At 41.2% G+C, this 15817-nt stretch overlaps 1 protein-coding gene across 2 annotated transcripts in view; it reads left to right on the forward strand.

Moving 5' to 3' along the window:
- The first annotated feature begins 54 nt into the window (after positions 1-54).
- Positions 55-15817, forward strand: part of MARCHF3 (membrane associated ring-CH-type finger 3) — a 136604-nt gene continuing 120841 nt past the window's right edge. The window contains exon 1 of one of the 2 annotated variants that reach the window (XM_082724292.1): positions 55-320. The gene's annotated coding sequence lies outside the window, so the exon portion shown is untranslated. The remainder of the gene's footprint in view (positions 321-15817) is intronic. The other variant, XM_082724293.1, reaches the window with a different exon arrangement.

Here is a 15817-nt window from a genome sequence, read left to right on the forward strand (position 1 = left end):
TTAAAGGCGCCCCGCCCCGGCAGGGCCGACCCAGGGGCTGGCTCCGCCTCTCCCGCCGCGCGGCCCCGCCTCCCTCCGGAGCCCGGTAGCCTCAGCTCCGCTGTCTGCCTCATTCGCCGAGCAGGTCCATGAATTGTCAACGCGTTCCGGGCGGCCGCTGAGCCGGGGCGCCCGCCGGGCTTGTCGTGCTCTCTCGGAGGTGCCCGCCCGAACCGATGTGCAGGGTTCTCTAGAACGAGAGCAGTCGCTGGTTCGGGGCAACTTGGGATTCAGGACCCGCAGCAGGGGCGTCGGTTTGGGATCCGGACTCAGCGAGGAGGGTGAGTGGCCGCGCGCAAGGCGAGAGGCTCCTCTTGGCGCTGTTCGGCAAGCCGGGGGGCACTGGACGGGTCTTGGCTGGCGTCGGTGCGTCCGTCCGAGCGTGGCCGCTGTGGGGAGGTCAGGGCCAGGCGGAATTTCCTCCTTGCCGGTGTCCCCACTCCCGAACTTGTTTCAGAGCGTCGCAACTCGGTCCGGGACGCGGCTCCGCGTTCTCACCAACTTGGCATGTTATAATTGCCATCATTAGGGGTGCCTAGGGACGCGTCCCCTGGCCCTCTGTGGCGGTGACACGCGCACTGGGGGCGGCCTCCGTGCCCAGTCGTGTACGGACAGCAGTTCCTACATGGCTTGAGGACCGGTTTCTGGAAAATTTACCCGCGCCGGGGACGGTGCGGCGACCCGGAGGAGGTGTCTGAGCCGTAGCCTGAGCCAGCGACCATCGTCTTCAGGGTGGGTGTTCAGAGGTCAGAGAACTTAAGTGACCAGCTAGGTTCTGTAGCCGGGGCTTCAGTGCTTTGCAGTTACTGAAAGGCATTGACAGCACGGATATTAAACTTTGTAAAGTAATTACTTTCTATTAGCACTTGTATCCACATCCCTCATGAGCTTCTTGGACCTCTCTATATTACCTGCAAGGTGTGTCCGAAGGACTTCATTAGGACCAGGGCGAGCTGCTGTCTGTCCCAGTGCAGGAAGCCGGGGAGAATCCTAGACTAGACCCTGAAAGGGACCACCAGGCTGGTCGGTTGGTGTTCAATGATGAAGTTGTGACAGGAACTGACAACACAGGATTCAAGGTTAAACCTGACACTTATTCTGTGACCAGTCTGGGATATTTTTCCTCTCTCTGTCATAATGATAAGGGGTCAAAGCAGCTGGCTTTTCTGAGGGCAGTTACATGCATGTAGTTTATATTATGTGTGGACTCAATATAATGAATATAATATTTTCTTGTAATTTTTATTGGATGTGAATAAGAGCTTATTCAACGTCCTAGAGACTTGGGTACACAATTTGGGAATGTTTTCATCTTTGAAAATATGAGAATTGAAAGATATGACTATTCATGCTTTATGCATATGTAGATGTGCATGGGCGTGTGTGTGTGTGCGCGTGTGTGTAAAATTGATTGTGTATAAGATAGAAATATATGGAGGGGGAAACAGCCTTGAACTTGTTCTGGTTGGAGAGATAGACCCTCTGATCTATGGGGTGTATGATGAGCATGTGTGTATGCATGTCTGAATCTGCCTGGTCTGTCTAGGTCAGTGTATATGTCCATGAACTTTATGAGCACTTAGTTCAATACCACTCTGGTGCAGATTCTGAGTTCCTGTTTTACAGCCCAGCAGCCGCCAGCCAGCCCATCTGTTAAAACATAACATGTACACTTGAGTCACTTCAGTTGGAGCACTAGGGTGGAGCATGGGCAGGGGGGCGACCCTTAGTAGGAACAACATGCTACAAACAAAGACTGCCTCTCAAGTTCTATTTTCATTCAGTATTCTGCCTAAAGTTGTGATTTTTGGTGAGAAAGAAATAGAGTATTTGATTCTTCAGGAATGGCAAACTACGTTTCGTGAAATAATTATACCCATGGTTTGGGGAAAGGGAGTTTATAAGAGGAAAAAAATGAAATCCCTCTAGAAAAGAAATGTGGTACTTGTCACATTACCATGCAACACTGGTTTACTGCTTTGCAGTAGCATGTATATCAGAAACTGTTTTCTTTTGCTTCTTAAGCGAATGCATTAAAACTGAATTGTTTTGCACCCTCCCCCCCAAAAAAATCCTAAATAGAAGTAAACAGAGCTTTATCACAGGGGCTATTTAATTTACTAGAGTTGAGACTGCCTTAGTAATTCTAATGAAACATGATTTTAGGAATTTATAACCTGGATATAAATTCACATGCAGCCTAATGACTAGTTGCAATGGTTCACAATTTATAGTTTAAGAAATAATAAAAAACCTTTATTACAAAAATTCTGATGACTAAAAGGGTATGGGGAGGAGTATAACAGTTTAATAAGTTCCTGCAGCCAAGTGACTGATACTTAAAAAAACTATAAATTCCTTTAATAACATAATTACTTGTGGTGACAAAATAAAGGTAGGATTTTTGAGAAGCATAGTTGTATTTTTCCCAATAAATTTTTGCTCATAATTACATTTTAATAATGGTGTTTATTATTTATTATATGTGGGCAGAATAAACTGGAATGTTCTCAAGAACTCATCACAAGAAATATTGTTTTCATTTTTATGGTACGTAAAACATTTTGGGGAAAATACGCATTTCCCTAATCTGTGAGTGTCTTTAAATTTCTGATGGACTAAAAGACAAAATAATTCTCCTGTCTTGATATGAATCATTGGAATCAACTGTGTTGATTCAGTTTGTGAGCTGGATTCTGTTCTCTTCGTTTTGATTCAGGAGTCTGGGGTGGGGTTTAGTAATCTGTATTTTGAACAGGCATCCCCCAAGTGATTCTGAGGCTAGGGATCCCTTCACCATATTTTGAGAAACATTGAAATGGTATTTACGATATAAAAGAATGATCATATTCTGTGGGTTAGTTTAACAAGTAATTTGTCTGGTATTTCCAAGTGGCATTTACCAGCCTTGTGAAATTTATAGGTAACACTCTAACACTCTGTCCTCAACAATGGCACCTTTGGTTCTGTGTTCAGAAGTGTTTTTGGAATCCTCAGCTATCCCTGTTCCATGTTAGCCCCAATTCTAAGGAAGTCTCTCTGGAGGCACAAGGTACTTTGAGACCTCCCCAGTCTTAGTCCCTCCATTGTGTATTCTAAGTCCAGTGGGTTTCTGGGATGCTCTGAGGTGACTTTGCCAGTCATAACGCATATTTGACTCCAAAGCCATTCCAGGCTTACAGATTAGAACCTCAGCAGGACTAGTACAGATTTACCCAAGATCAAGGATCTCCTTGAGAAGCTGTAGCTGATTTGCCTCTTGGTCAGGAAAGTGTCCTGGGCCAACTATCCCAAGACCTGGGTGTTCCCATTTTCTGCAACTCATCTTAGAAGTATTTTGAGCTGTCCAATTAATTGGATAGATGGACCCTTCAGCATCATGGAGAGATGGGTTGAAAATTGATTGCTTCTTTTCTATTTAAATGAGTGGGAATTTGGACTTATTAATTATTGCCTGTCAGTTTTTATTTATAGTTGGATACTGACATTCCGGGTCTATTTTCCCATTTCAGACTGGCATAATTCTCAATTTAAAATTTCTCGCTAAGGTTTTAACGAAAAAGGATCTATCAGAAGAAGTTGTACTTAAAAAAAAACTAATGACTTCTCAGAGGTCAGAAGTGTCTGGAATATTTACTTGCCTGGTGACAAAAAGACGTGGAGAGGCTGGGACACTGAACTTGGATTGTTCCAGGCCACTGGATCATTACTGGGACTTTCACGGAGCAATTTCTGTTTTAAGGAGCACTTGGCAGGCATGTTTATAGGTCACTTATCTTAACAATCCTTTGAGTACAATGATTCTTTTCCTACTTTGTTACAGATGAGCAAACAGCAGCCACAAAAGAATGATAATATTTAGGTCCTGTCTTTCACATTCAAAGATAACACCAATGACTGAGAAATTGGCCTTGCATTTGAATTATCTTTATTTAGCATCCTAGTGACATAATAGAATTATGCTTAGTCATTCGTATCATCTATAATTTCTTTACCTCTTTATTCAAATTTATTTTTATATTAAATGTGACCTTCAAATAGTTTTCTTTATAAAGTTTACCCCCATTTATGATCATTGGTTCAATGACCCTAACCTTAACCAGCCAGGCTTGACCCAGAATGGCAAATAATTTGCTAACGGTCACAGAGCACAATGGCAGGAAAGCCTATATGTAGAATTCTTTGGACTCATATTTTAGACCTGTACCATGTTGCCTATTGAGTCCTATTATGCTGCTAGTAATGTTTTTATAATGGCAGAATAGAGTTGTTTATATTTCATTTGCCCAGATTCTGCATGATGAATGGACCTAGAAAAATTTTAAAAGCCTAACGTATAATCATAGCCCCTGACTGTACAATGGGATTTGTGTGCCTACTTAAAAAACTAGGGTAGAATGCTACTTTTCTTGAAACTGGGCCATGGGTCACTGCAAGTTTCTAAGCAACACTTTTTTTTTTTTTTTTTTTTTGGCCATGGCATAGTCTTGACAAAATTCTTTGGTCAAAGGAATTTGACAAAGGCTTTTCTTTTCTAGTTTTCTACCCTTCTTTCTCCACCCCTATTTCCATGGCAAAATCTACCTATAAAATATTTACTTTTCAAGTCATTCTACTCCTTTAATATCTCCTAACACTAAAATTTTAGCCATTTTGACTATTTTTCTTCCAACATGCCCTTAATCAGGCTTCTACTTTCACTTCATAGTATTTGGGGCCTACTCACATCCTCTAATATAGAACAGTCACTGAGCTCTAGAAGTTTTACCCTAGCTTGAGCTTTGTGGATTTAACTACAACAACAATAAGAAGAAAGAGAAAAGGAGAAGACTATCAAAGTCATGTTGATAAGTGTGTCATATTAGGTATTCCAAGCTTATAGTTTCCATGGGAAATTTAAGATCCAGATGAATGAAGTGACAGATGCACTCGTCTGTGGCCTTGCAGACACTCTTTAGATACAAGCTGAGAAATATAACTGAAGACAGCATCCCTGGTTACAGAAGAAAAACAAATGTTAAGCTCTGAGAAAGGAACTGACAAAACGTGAAGGCTTGGGGTTGGATGGGTTGGGAAGAGTGGTGGAAAAGAAGCACCTCCAGTTAAATCCCAGACAGAGTGGTAAGAAATTTATAGAGGTGCTGATGGTTTGGGGTTTCTTGGGGGCATTGGATTCTGTTTTATATTGTCTTCACAACCCGCTCGCCCTGCTTGCTTTAAATAATTTATTATAGCAGCAGGCCTTCCTCTGGTTAGTTTCCTTTTTTATAACTTTCCCCTTCTTATCTCTGGGTCTAATCAGAGGCATATATAATCGTGTGGCTGCTCTAGAGTACTTAGGAAAATCCATGATCAATATTGCTACATTATAAACCCAGGCCATTGTGTTCTATTTTGCAATGTTTTCTTCCCTGTTATATTAACTGAGTATCTATGTTTTTTTTTTTTTTTAAGATTTTATTTATTTGACAGAGAGAGATCACAAGCAGGCAGAGAGAGAGGAGGAAGCAGGCTCCCTGCCGAGCAGAGAGCCTGATGCGGGGCTCGATCCCAGGACCCTGAGATCATGACCTCAGCCGAAGGTAGCAGCTTAACCACTGAGCCACCCAGGCGCCCCGAGTATCTATGTTTTAAACAGTATTTTATGAATCTTTGCACAGTGAGACTATGGGCTTATTCTTTTTGGCTGAAAGTATCTTTGGAGTGATCCATCATCAGAATGCCATTGATCTAATGATGTATTTATTGCTCACTATTGTAGCACTGGCAGGAAACCCGGTATGGTTCTAAAAATTTGATTAAAAAGAAATCAAGTTTTTGCAAGGCGTAGCCATCCGATTATGTTAGCAGCTGCCAAGTATATTTTATGCTAAAATATACAGACATATTTCAAGTGAGCAAAATGTGATCTTTTCAAAAGCTTTTAAAACTTTTTGCTATGAGATAAGTAGAACAAGAAGATGCTTCATAATTAGAAAAAGTATAAGTGCACTCCCCATCTCAGCCGAAGGTAAGGTATAGTATTTTTTCGGGTTATATCCTTAGACACTAAAATGGGTAGATTTATCTGCTTCATTGACAGTGATAAAAACAGTGGTGTTGGGGCACCTGGGTGGCTCGGTTAGCTAAGCCTCTGCCTTCAACTAGGATCATGACCCCAGGTTCCTGGGATCGAGCCCTGCATCGGGCTTTCTGCTCAGAGAGGACCCTGCTTCTCCCTCCTCCTCTACCTGCTTGTGTGCTCTTTATTTCTGAAAAATAAATAAATAAGATCTTAAAAAAAAAAAAACAACAGTGGTGATAAGAACTAGCTCCTAGTCCTTGAACAATTTTCCAGGTAACCAATACAAAGCAAAATTAATGAACAAACAGTAACTGAGTACCTATCATAGGTAGTACCTCTTTTCTACTTAACTAACTCCAAATGCAGTTCAAATAATAGCGTCTTTAGGAAGCTTTTCCATGTCTCTCTTTGGGCTGGTTGTACACTGTCAGCAGAACCATCACTTGTAACCCCACCCACTCCTGACTGGGAGCCCCTGGAGGGCAGGGCCCATACCTCTCATCTTGGAGCTTCTCAAGAAAGGGCATGTAAGAAGTAGTTGCTAGGTGCACTAGAGGCTACAAAGAATTACACATGAACGCTTGCAAGACCTTCAGAGGATGTGCACAAGGATACTCACCACCAGCTGAAATGGTAGTTGATTGATATCAGTTGATTGATAACTGAATCCTAGTGGCAGAATTTTGGCTCTAGCCCCTGTCTCGGGGCTTCATGTAATTGTCATCCATTCCTGATCTTTCATCTTCATAGTTCCCCCTCTACTCCATTCCTGCCTTGCCTCCTCTTGTGATGTCTTCAGAAATGTCTCCAACTTCACCCGCTCCTCCATTATTGTGGCCATGTCCCCTGATTCCCTTTTTTGTTCTCTTATTCCTTGTATCCTATCTTGAATAGGCATCTAACTCATGGGCCCCACTTTGAGGCTTGGGGCAGCCTGAGTTGCATATCTTTGGAAGTATATACTGTTTTTTTTTGGCCATCCTGGGCAGCCAACTGGCTAGTTTTGGCTGTGGGAGGTTGGGAGGAGGTCTGGGGGCTATGGAGAACCAAGATGGTTGCTGGGCCAACAGGCCGCAGATAACCAAAACTGAGCATAATAGGGAAACTTGACATTTGAGAGTGATGCTTTAAAAATAATAATAATAAAATTTTAACAAATTTTTAATTTCAAAGATGAACTTTTATAATATTTTTCATCTCTAAATCTTTCATTCAAGAAGCATCCCCCATACAGTTGTGTACGTGATGTCATCTGATGGCTTAGGTAAGTTCTCACCTCAGTTCTTCCTCTGAGTGGCTAACTGAGCTTCTGCATAGACCGTGTGTCCAGATGGAGTTTATGAGCAGCCAAACTAAGCATAACTGCCTGAGGTCAGGGCCTTTAGGATGGTCCTTTTATGTTAGAGCTTAACCTACTTGAAATGACTGCAAGAGATCAAGCACCCTTATTTTCTGTCTCATGTAGGAGATTAAGCCTCAGTGAACATAGGTGCTTTCTTCTTGTACCTGCCAAGAAAATCATTAGAAAACTGAGTGATTACATCTAAAAGTTATTTAGATGTTCAAGGTAACAGAGAAGATGAGCAATCCTAGATGAGGTCATGGACTCACTGGTTTCTTTTGGATCTTGCAAGTGAGGAGCACTTGCCCCTGCCTGTCCCAAGGCTTCTGCTTTCATCTGGGTGCTGGCAGCTAGGAGGAATTGAGGGGGTGGTCTACCAGCTGGGAGGCAGACATCTGTGGAGCCCACTTTCATCCCTGCAACCAGTGGAGGTTCTCCCTGTGCTGCTTTTCTTTGGCATTTTCTCAGATCCATGTTTTAGCATCCCATATAGCAATCCTTCCTTTTCCACTCTTGTGACTATGTTACATACACTGAAGTTCTCACAGCCAGGAAATTCTCAGCCTTAGGATTCCCTGATTTGAACTTTTCTCCTTCATGTAGTCCTACCCCCAACTCATGTTTTCCTCTCTTTAACATTCTCTTTCCCTTCCTTTCAGGTAAGAACTCTAGAATCAATGTTCCCACTAGTCTTTTCCCTGCAGGAGTTAATCATATTTTTTACCATTTTCAAAAGACTTTCCTAGAGCATGCCAGTATGTTTTTCCAGTGCTAAAGAGAAGATCCCAGCTACACACTCTAAACACAGCGCAGAGGGAATTAGTCTCACAAAACCTCAGTGTTTTACCAACCAGTGACACTTTGCCCCCTTACCTAATCACTCTTACTTCCCTCTGTTCATTTTTTATATCATTAAGAAACAAATCACAAACCTCTGCTAGCAAGAGACATACATATTCATGACAACCAAGGAATTGAAGCTTTCTACAAATACCCCAACAGGTATATGTTGAATAGGGAAAAGAAGAGCAGGGTCCCCCTGATATCTTTACAGACAGACCATGTAAAGTGATGCATCTTTTGCTGATAAGTTCGTAATCTGGTCTATTTTTCTTTTGAGGCTGGGTCATTCATTGCCTTCTAGCTAACATCAACCAATGTCACTTTTTCCTTTCCGTTCAGAACTCTGGCCAGTGAGTTTCAGGTAACTCTCCTTCATTTATTTACTTAATTTGTATTTTTTGGTGTTTCAGATGGTTTAGTCTGGTTTACCTACTTATGTTGCATTGTTTCTAACCGCTGTAGATATTTTTCTACCACTTTCCAGCCCTGGTCAGCATCTCACAATTAGACACCATCCTTACTTTGAATGCATTTCCATTTTCGCAGCAGATCAGTAATGAAGATGTTAAGTAGAATCCTGATAGTGACCCTTTCAAGAGCTGAGGCACCATTTGCTATTCTATCTTAATTATGGTCTCTTAGCAAATTTTCACCAGTTATAATGTCTACCCCATTTGATAAGTAATGTTTCTCAAATACTGTATAAAATTATGAAATCTATGTGCCTTATAATTTCTGCTCTCCCTTAATGGGCTAAATTTATAATTCCATAATTTTCTTATAGGAAAAATACTTATTAGACTGGAATAGCTAATTTGGTTTCAAGCCATACTGCTTTTTGCTTATTGTGAACCATTAGACGTTTATGCGATCTTCTATTTTACCTCATTCCCCACCCCCACCAGCAACTCTGCCAGCAGTAATCACACTGCGACCTTTCCCTCTACGGTCAGTTAGCAGCTGTGCTCTATTGGTAAGATGGATATTTTATTTTGCTGGTCCCTAATATTTTCAATTTTAAAATAACTCTGCATAGCTGAAACAAAAATAGCCAAACGTCCTATTACGCTTGTGATATTTCCCCCTTCCTTTCGAGGCAGGTCTTTCTCCTGATTATAAATCATAATATTGCACCTCTTCTCTGGAGTGCTTCTGCCCCTTAATCCTCTTGTCCCAGTGGAGTGTGAGGCTGCTTCTGCATCCTTGGTATCTGACCTGTGCCTGGGATCTGTGCTAGTCATACGAGGTCCCTAATGGAATTCTTGTAATTTTGTCAGGGCTCAGAATTGGAAGCTTTATGGAACATAAGCCCAGTGAGGAGCATAAGCTCACTTTGGTCTTCAGGGAAAAACATATAAACTAGGCAGGTTGGAAGGTGAAAGTCAAAGCTTTTAAACAGAAAAAGTCAGAGGTAGACTATGTGGTACCAGCTACTTAGACCAAAGCATCATCTTCCTGTTGTTATTTCTAGGTTGTTTTCCCTTCAAGATTTTCCAGGTGACTATCCCAGTTTATAGATTAAAATGCTATATCACCCCACATCCAGAATTTTGGAGCTCGCTGAGCCAGATTCAAAGTCCTCATTCCATTCCTAGAGCTTCCCAGAGACAAAGAAACAAGTGATATTTCCAAATGAAAATGCACCAGATGTGGTCCACATCTGCACACAACACAAGACACCAACTCACATTGACCTATACCCTAAGGAAGTGTGTTATCTCATGTGAGTAGGGCAGACAGCAGGATGAGTTGATTTAGTGGCACAATTACATTCTTTCATCTCTCTTCCATTGTCATCCTTAGGGACGACTTCACTCTAACACTGGTTCTTATCAAGATGGCTGCAGTTGCTCAGATATCACTCGTGGACATGACAATATCTAGAGCACAGAAAATGGACCACCCTTTCCCAGGGTCTCCTTTCGAAGGAAATTAAATAGTACTAAGAAAAGTCTGAGAAGACCTGTCTTCTTATCTCATGATTGGAACAGTATCACATACTCCATCTCTAAATCGGCCACTAGCAAGACGTTCTCCATCATTGCTTGAGGGAAGGGAGAGGTGAATTTGAACAAAATTAGGATACTGTTAGTAAAAGGAGTGTGTGATGGGAGTGAAGGGGTAATAGATGATGGCAATAAATGTAAGTGTCTACTATACATCATGACTTGGAAAGTAACTCTGAAATTCCCTATATGACTACTGTGTAGCTGGTAGGTACCATTGAAATGCTATACATTTCTGGACACAAAATGGCTAGGCTAGGTTGACAGGGAGAGCAAAGCCACAATGCAGACTAATTAAGGCCAGAGAAATCGAGCCAAGATCAATAATTATTGTGATTAGAATCACAATAAACCCTAATGAATTCAAATGTACTAATTTATGTCTGTTTGTACTTAACAAGTATATGATCTTTACTGAATAAAAAAGATTAAAACAATTTGCCGATTTCTCAATTCTATATTTTGGATATATTATTTTGCAGTATTTGTCCACTTGAATGTAAACATTTTTTATTAACCTTATTTACATATCATAGCATTAACAATAATGATAATTACCAATGATTATAACTGGCCGTGATTTATTGAGTGCCCTTTTATAAATTAGGAATTCAGCATCCAAAAGGAGCTGGTCATTTGCTGAGCTCACTTAGCTACTGAGTGGTTAAGCTAGGATTTAAACTTAGATTCATCTGCCTGGGTCCCTTCCCTCCTCTCCATGACTTCTCTTTACCTTGGAAGACTGTCCCAAGACTACCCTTGCCAGCATGCTGGGCCTCTGCCCATCTTTGTGACCTCATTACTTACCCCCTTGCCCTCACTAGTTTTCCAACCACATAAGCTGGTCTCATTCTCACCTGTGACCCTCTGCAGCTGCTGCACCCTCTGCTTGGATCACACATCCTCAGCATCTGTGGCTCCACTCTTTGCCTTCAGCGCTCCCCTTCACAGTCCCCTCCCAGGACCATCCCATCTGATCTACTGAGGGGAGCCTTCCCCCACCCTCTGTCTCTACTCCATTTGCCCTTTTCCTCTATGGTATTTGCCATACTCTTGTATAACTTGCCTGCCTGTCTACTTGTTTTTGTCTGTTCCTTCTAGAATATAAAGTTCCATGAGGACAGAGACCCTAGCTGTCTTTGTAAAATGAATGAAAAAATCAAGTGACTAAGTTAATGGAGTTATTCAGACGTTTTGACCTCTGATAATCCACAGGCTGCCTTTTTCTCCACACAAGGACTAAAGGAGGATGACAGTTGCCATTGAGCTGAGTACATGCACTTTAGATTTTTCTCCTATAAAATCTGGAAACTGAACAAAACCCACTTTTTCTTTGCCTCTCTGAGGGCAAAATAAGAGATAGATACCAGAATTCTTTGGGGAAAAGGGAGACATGCCATAGTAGTATCACATAAAGGTTTTAAGAGAACTTGGTAGAAGAAGAAAATTTGAGTAATATTCTTAGCTACAGTTTTAATGCTGATTATTTTTAAGGATGTTTTAAGGATGCCAGCTCCTTTAATGTTAGACACAAACCCTTAAAAACTGAAGGTAGACATATAAAGCTTAATTGTAAATTGGAAGAATTATAATTGCATGATAATTTGCAGTGGCAAATTTACTTAAACAAAATTGTTTTCTCTGCTTACACATAATTTTTCATTTGAACTCATGTATCTACCAAAATAATTTATTCCTAGAACTGTGTTCTTAATTATTCTGAAGTAATTATGAAGGTGCAAATTGAAAAATAGCTTTACCTCCCATGTTAATTTGGAAGGGGTTGACAGAAGTGAAGCAGTGCCTTCCCAAAGTCCCTTCTCTCTGGCTTTCAGCTCAGGACCTTCTCAACTAAAATATGTGCTTTTGTGTTTTCCTTGCCCTGTTGTTCTGTGGGCTGCTGTGTCACTTGCTAAATACACCATTGTTTTCTGAGGCTTCCAGTGTGACTTTACCACTCAACCAAATAAATCACCATTTCCCCCTTTGACAGGAACTTGACACACCCCTCTGATCTGCTCACCTTTTCCAGATCTTTCCCCAGGTGACCTCGCCAACCATGGCATCTCTCTCTGTGTAGGATATCAGTCTAAACCCACTGGGCTCTGTTTTCTGCCTTCTCGGCTTCCTGCTATCACTAAAACCTGATAGAGTAGTTACTATGAAATATACTTTGCAGCTAAACTCCCTGTATCAGACTTCCAGAAGCAGATCGAAATTTTATGGTGAGTAGAAATACATCTGTATTTGACAGTAATTTTTAATCTAGTTCTTCCAGACTGTCTTTATGTTTTGCATCTTAGACAAGTCAGAAAAAACTGAAGGGGGAAGAAAGGAAAGAGGATATTTTGATGTTGTTCACGTGGTGCTTTTCCCCTGTGTGTCCTGGGGAGGACCCCTTTCTTCCTTACTTCATAACCTGGGTAGATTTGGGTGTGTAGTTGGTAAGAGCCCATCAGAACCCAGGTGACAAGCAGATGAGTAATCAAAGGGCTGGGTCAACATATTATTTTTATTTAAAATAGGCAGGTGCATGGTCTACATAAACTCTTGAGAGACTGTCTTTGGTGGTGGTTTTCATATACAGTAGATTGGCCCTTTTATGACTTGACAAAGGCTTTGTTTCTTTCTTTTTTTTTTTCCGCTTTCTAAGCTGTGTGGGTGGGAAACAGCATGAGGTTATAGAAAATGTATAGCAAAAGCTGTAGCAATGAGAACGAATCCATAATGGGTACACACATATTGCTGGAATATTTCCCAAGTACTTGGGAGGGGGGTGACAATGAAGCTTCTTTGGCAGAGGCAAAGTAGAACATGTGCTTTTCCATGTGTGAACACACTGTGCTGTGAAAGGTCCTTTATGATTCACAAAAGCAGCTGCTTTTGAGCTGGTGTAGCCACAGAGTTTAGGAGACTGACTGAAATCGATGTACTGCAGACTCCTGGCATCTGTTTTGGAGATTGGGTTAAGTTTTGGGAGTTTGCTTATTCACAAATGATGTGGAATAAGTACTCTTCACTAGAGTGTTAGATGCTTTGTTCATTTCTTTAGGGTTCGTGGATCAGTTAGCAAGCCTTAAAATTGTGAACAGTCATCTGTTAGGTTACATGCATACATACAGGCTTAAATTTGTAGAGATGGCTCTCTTTTTAATTTTGAAAACTATGGGTGGCAGTTGTACTTTGCCTAGTAAATCCACTTTCCTGAGTTACTGGTCAGACATATTTTGTTTTATTGGAAGGCTTCCTTGCTAGATATTCTTAATCTTTTTTTTTTTTAAGATTTTATTTATTTATTTGACAGAGAGAAATCACAAGTAGATGGAGAGGCAGTCAGAGAGAGAGAGAGAGGGAAGCAGGCTCCCTGCCGAGCAGAGAGCCCGATGCGGGACTCGATCCCAGGACCCCGAGATCATGACCTGAGCCGAAGGCAGCGGCTTAACCACTGAGCCACCCAGGCGCCCAAGATATTCTTAATCTTATTATACATTGTGTTTTGGTGACTTTTTAGTTTTGACTGTAGTTTTACCTAATAAATCCTGTGGTTTTGTCTTTTGTACCCTTCTATTCCATTTTCTGAATGCCAGCTTCTGTCTACTCTTTTACTAGAACTAATGAGTTATTTTCATTATTCTTAAGATTTCAAAGCCCAGTAACACCAGCAGTGTTGTTTCCTATCACTTTCAACAAGATCCATTTGTTTCCAGTTCTTGGAACAAGATAAGTAACTAGGACATGATTCTTTTACTTTTTGATAGTTTTCAGTGTATTGGATACTGACAGAATGTAGCATTTGCACAGTTTGTTTAAAAAAAAAAAAAGGTGATAGCTTTGTTTTTAACATGTCACAACTATTATGTTTCTAAATGACAAAGCAGAAAAGATTACCACCAAATAAGATTAATGTGGCTATCTTGAACTGGAAGTCATTTGAAATGTTTCATGGCTACACTTTGTGCTAAATATAAAAATAATTGTGTTTCCCATGTGTGAGCATCAAAAGCCCCAGTTGGAAAATCACATGGTATAGCAAGTAGGTCACTATTGATGGTAGAACATGAGACAGGAAATGTCACAGCTAAGATTAGAGGCCTAAGCAATATGTCTCTCCATGCTTGCTGCATTGTTCATCCTAGGTGGAAGGACTCAACAGGGTATAACTAACTTTAGCCCAATTTGAAAGTATTAGCAAGGATAGCTTTTTAATCTGTCATTCCCATTTGTTTCTAGATAACTCACTTTCCCAGTTGGGCAAAATAATTGAACTGCTTGGATTCACATATTGGCAGACCTCTGAATACCAATGAAAATGGCAGCCTTTACATTCTAAAAGGATAAATGGGAGGCAAAGGCAATACTCAGCTATACAAAATCGTAGCTACAGATTTACCTGGTGTTTGAAATCATGAACTAGGAGTGAGCAACTAGTTGAAAATGAATTCTCTCAAACTCTCATTTATCTTCATATTTGAAGGTGAGGTGGTGTGGGGATGTGAGGGAGCACTTTTCGGAAATCCAGTTACCTTTCCTCTTTTTTTTTGAGCAATAGGAGGAAGATTTATTATTTATACGTGGGAATTTCCACCACAGAGTATGTCTTATTTGCATACATTTGCATATTCTATTATTTAAATAAAAGGCTGGGAAGGAGAATAGTGCTCTCCTGCCTCTGCCCCATGGGAGACAGTACCTTATTTGGGAAGTGGGGGTGAGGCGGAGAACCGTCCAAGGTAGAGCCTCAGATTCAGAGAGATGCCATCCCCTCATGCTACATTAAGCAGTTGAAGACAAGCCCAGAGAGCTGGCAGTTATTTGGAGGAGTAGGTGAAGCATGTAGAAATGATTGAATTTGAATCTGACGCTCAAGTGCTGAGTATTCCTTCACTTGTAGCACCAGGTCCTTCCCAGAAGTAGCCTGGCTTATGGAGTCCATGTATTCCACGTGCAAAGTCTCAGAGGCCTTGAATCTCAGGGGCCTTCCTAGGCTCCTGTTTTCAAAGGTCATTAATGCAGATTTAAACCCTCCACTTTGAACGAGGATTATTTCAATGCAGGTTATAACTTTCAAGAGGTGAGGTGAGTGGTGTGGAAGCTCGGTGGAGTAAGTGTTTTGACAGTTACTCTTTATTCCTTCTCCAGCTTAAATGCAGAGCCTAGATTTTTATACCTGATCTAGGAATAGAATGCTGGGAAAGGGCTTGGAAGCACAGCTCTTGGAGAAATCTCTCTGCAGTGAAAATTCTGGGAATGGTTTCCATTTGGCAGTAAGAGGTATTGGCTTCTGATGGGAGAAAACACAAGCGATGTGTCAGTTGAGACTGGTTGTGCCATTGTGTGTCCCTGTCACAAGCTAGCTGCTTGTGAGCTATAGAGCAAGTTCATTCTCTAGACCTCTGTCAGAGAATGTCCATTGACAGGGGGTGGTGGGAACATCCTGGAAGATATTTTGGAGCACGTAAAATAGATTTTTGCTTTGGAAACCTTTGGAAAAAATCCCTTTTCTAGTTTTAAAAATACATGAAT

The sequence above is a fragment of the Mustela nivalis genome (assembly GCF_964662115.1).
Source record: "Mustela nivalis genome assembly, chromosome: 3".
In the NCBI taxonomy this organism is placed as follows: Eukaryota; Metazoa; Chordata; class Mammalia; order Carnivora; family Mustelidae; genus Mustela; species Mustela nivalis.